Source organism: Bactrocera tryoni, unplaced genomic scaffold (genome assembly GCF_016617805.1).
Source record: "Bactrocera tryoni isolate S06 unplaced genomic scaffold, CSIRO_BtryS06_freeze2 scaffold_11, whole genome shotgun sequence".
Classification (NCBI taxonomy): Eukaryota; Metazoa; Arthropoda; class Insecta; order Diptera; family Tephritidae; genus Bactrocera; species Bactrocera tryoni.
The window spans coordinates 12,865,538-12,869,720 of NW_024395824.1; the positions used below are offsets into that span (position 1 = coordinate 12,865,538).

Here is a 4,183-nt window from a genome sequence, read left to right on the forward strand (position 1 = left end):
TCATCCGGCGTTATTCGACGCATCAAAAACATCATTTTCTATTCATCCGGCGATCTTCCGCACGTATTTAAAACATTATTTTCTATTTCATCCGGCGTTATTCGACGCATCTAAAACATCATTTGTTATTCATCTGGAGATCCTGTACGCGCAGCAGCTGAATCAACACCTCATCACCACTTCGTTTATAAGAACATATACACCTCCACTGGTATCCGACCAGGAGGCTTTTATTATAACCTTTCTGTTTCTTTAATAAAATTGTTAACGTGAAGTGAACAACCACATACTTATATATATATATTGCGTCCCAAAAGCAATGGGTATTAAAACCAAGTGGTAAGTTTATATAGGAAGAAACGATCTCAAATAGCTTTGAATTAAAAATACAATCGTTATATCATCTTGTGTTTCCAAATACTGTTTAATTAAATTAAAAATTACAATTAAATCAAAAATTCATTTTTCATTTTTATATAAAAATTATTAAACATAGCGGCTGGGATTTAGATTAGCATCCCCGGATTTCGGGGATAAAATGGGTGTCACTGGAAAGGTGGCGTTCTCCAGATCACGAAAATATATACATTTAGTTGCCGCTGACTTATAGTTTTAAAGATATTTGCATTTAAAGTTGAAAAATTGACAACTTTTACATTGATAATTTGTGTATTGTGAGTAACTTTTCACTTATATTGTGCACTTTTCACTTACTAACACTTCACTATAACGTTTCGGTATATTCATTTTTTTAATATTTGTTGTAAATAAAGCTTTATTTTAATTATTTTATTTTAGTTACATCTCTCTGCATTTGCACAATAAGAAAAGGGTTGCCATGGTTATTTTTTTTGAAGCGCGGCGCGAAAAAAAAAATAACCATGGCAACCTTTTCTTATTGTGCAGAAATGCAGAAATTGTAACTAAAATAAAATAATTAAAATAAAGCTTTATTTACAACAAATATTAAAAAAATGAATATACTGAAACGTTATAGTGAAGTGTTAGTAAGTGAAAAGTGCACAATATAAGTGAAAAAGTTACTCACAATACACAAATTATCAATGTAAAAGTTGTCAATTTTTCAACTTTAAATGCAAATATCTTTAAAACTAAAAGTCAGCGGCAACTAAATGTATATATTTTCGAGATCTGGAGAACGCCACCTTTCCAGTGACACCCATTTTATCCCCGAAATCCGGGGATGCTAATCTAAATGTTACCCAACATAGCAATTGCATATAAAATTCATTCTTATTACACAAACATTCTTAAATATTATTATACAAAACATATAAAATTGTTATATATTATATTTGTACGTTATTTCAATCAGTGCGAGTCTTTCTTTTTGCTCTAACTCCAATTTTTTTATTTCAAAATCTTTATTTAACTTTTCTCTGTCCAATTCTAGCTTTAACTTTTCTTTTTCAATTTCTATTCGTTGCTCAAAAAACTGTTCTCTTTTCTTTTGTATATTCTTTGGAGCACGTTTTTTCACTTTTTCGAGGAACGATGGTATGGTAGGAGGAACTGTTGCTACCTCTTCTCCTACTGTTGTCTGTTCTGCTTTGTCGTTAAGAGAACCCGATGTTTCCGCAGATAATTGTGATGATTCGGCTGGATTTTCCACTACCTCTACAAGGTCTGCAAAATCGCTGCAGTATTGTGACACTTCAGAGTTGCACGTCTACAACACAATTGGCTTCGGATTTACTCCCAAATAGAACCGAAAACCGTTTATAATTCAGACACATTTGTGAAAGTTTTGCGGAAAGAACGGAGAATTATTAAAAAACCAAAAAAGTTTCAATTAACATTATAGCCGTATTTACCTTTTATTGAGGAAACATGATCGCCAACGTCTATTCCAGCACCTGTGCTTATGCTTTATTATACATCTGCTTCCAGAACCGGACCTTGCAGCGCAACATGTCCGTAGTCGCATTGATATTTGTTGTTTGAATTAATTTTCGGTAGTACAATTGGGCGTTTGGTTTCTATAAAAAGACGTATTAAATATTCTAGAACCAAATGGTTTTCCTCCTCACTCCATTTTTTTTAGGCTTTGCCCTCCTGCGTATTTTCTTTTGAGGTTCCACTGAAAATAAGTATTTAATGAAATAAAAAGCAACTATTTGTTAAAGGTATACTTACTTTTGCAAAATTTTTCCAAATTCACGAAGTGAGCACCAAATTAATTTTTCCCGTTTAGAAATATATAAAGCAACGAACAACAAACAAACAGCTGATGTGATATTAACGAGTAACGAAACAATTACCAAGCTTGCCAGATGGATAGTTCGTTACTCGGTAGAACGATAGTCTGTTAATTTTACAAAAACAAAATACATGTAAAAAACTACCGAATAACGACTAACGAATTAAAAAGGCTGGTCTGAATACCCCTATTAACAGTATTTTATTAAAGTAGCAAGGGATTTATTGTAAAATATTTCCAAATAAATTTTTTTATGTGGAACTACACTTTACGACTACAATTTTTCGTATCACGGTAAAACAATTAATGACTTTTATAATAACAGCATATTCATTTCTTGTTGAATTGTGTGAGATTTATGCAAGGAATTTTTAATAAATATTGCGTACGGATGATGAATGCGCAATACAATTGAAAGCACTATATTATAGTTATACATCAAGAATGATAGAGAAAGAGATTACGCAATGCGCATGTTTGCTTTCAGTCAGCTGTTCTTGCTGACGTCACGGTTGACTTATTATTCGCCCGCGCTATTGAAAGTGAATTCGAATTGTGTTTTCAAGTGTTATATTATTTGTTAAATTCTATATTTTTAAAATGCGTTGTGCAGTGTTCGGTTGTAATAATAACAATGGTAAAAATACTGCTACGGAGTGGAGATTTTTTCATTTCCCTAAGGATAAAGCCGCATTAAAACAATGGATTCAAATAATGTACTGGAACAGATGACGAAGCCGGTTTCATCAATGAGAGTCATTGGTAAAAATGGTTTGCTTCCATTCCAAAAACGTAATACTCAAGCTACATATACATTTAGATAAGTTGATTTTCTACAGTTTTTGATTTTACTTATGATTTACAGGTATACTCCAAAGCAATAATGCTTTGAAATTGCTGCTGGATGACTTAAGACAGCAGCACAAAATTGATTACGTTTTGACCTATCGATTGAATCAGGCCGTTTTGGAATTTTTTTTGGCGTAATCAGTTCAAAAGGCGGTCTTCACGATCACCCTGGCAGGCAGGAGTTCAAATATAGGCTGCGTTCCTATATACTTGGTCACAACGAAGGAGCGATCACAGAAGAAGGCAATGTTGAAGTCGACAACACACCAGATTTGGAAGGAAATTACTTATCTCTAACCGGTAATTATCAAAATATTACACGTACATAGTATTATAAACCTAAAACTACAGAAAACATTATTATATAAAATTGTATTGATGTTAACAAATGCAAATATGTACTTACATACCATCTAAGTTTTGCATACTAACCACTGTTTTTTTATCCTAATTATACTAATAATAATAACTAACAATTTATTCCATTTATTGATACGCATGTACATATGTATGTTTATTATATTTTTGCAGGTAATATTTTTCAACGTGTGTCAGTTGATCTGAATTCCACTGACCCAATCGAAAAAATGATCACTTGGAGATTCTCAACAACGACGGACTTGAAAATTGGCAGGGTACATCTGCCACAAACTCGGTAAAGACAATCCCGAAATTTGTGCCAATTCCGAAAATTGTTCGTCCCATACTTGGATGGATCACCTTTCTGAAGGAGGACTCTCAAAACCAACAGATATGTTGATGGAGCATTTGAGAGCCTTGCAAGCAATATTTGACGACGTCAATGGTAATGATTTGCATATAAGTATGTACAAATTACGTCCAGAAACACATAGATTTAAGTGATTTTGTAAATTGTAGCTCGAAAATAAAAGAATTATTTTTCAGAGCTAGAATGTATTTTAGGATTCGTTCCTTAAATAAAAACATAATTGAACATATGTTTAGTAAAAAAAGAAAATTAAATAAAACAATAAATTGATACTTGGTTACAAAATATTCAATCTTTTTATTTACATAAATGTATATGGTTGAAACAAACACAGCAAAGATTGTCTCTTTTTAAATAATACAATGAAAATTCAATTAAATGAA

At 32.1% G+C, this 4,183-nt stretch overlaps 2 long non-coding RNA genes across 6 annotated transcripts; one reads left to right on the forward strand and one right to left on the reverse strand.

Annotated features, from left to right (window-relative positions):
- Positions 1-1,119: 1,119 nt before the first annotated feature.
- LOC120779725 lies at positions 1,120-2,726 on the reverse strand. 4 transcript variants are annotated; one of them, XR_005705736.1, is made up of 3 exons: positions 2,533-2,726; positions 2,158-2,326; positions 1,120-2,101 (listed from the first exon to the last, which is right to left on the reverse strand). It is a non-coding gene; the product is annotated as an uncharacterized LOC120779725 (long non-coding RNA). The 4 variants fall into 4 exon arrangements; XR_005705734.1 differs by having other exon boundaries at positions 2,494-2,726; XR_005705735.1 differs by having other exon boundaries at positions 2,407-2,726.
- A 23-nt stretch (positions 2,727-2,749) lies between these two features.
- LOC120779727 lies at positions 2,750-3,947 on the forward strand. 2 transcript variants are annotated; one of them, XR_005705737.1, is made up of 3 exons: positions 2,750-3,013; positions 3,087-3,370; positions 3,602-3,947. It is a non-coding gene; the product is annotated as an uncharacterized LOC120779727 (long non-coding RNA). The 2 variants fall into 2 exon arrangements; XR_005705738.1 differs by having other exon boundaries at positions 2,750-2,983.
- The last annotated feature ends 236 nt before the right edge of the window (positions 3,948-4,183 follow it).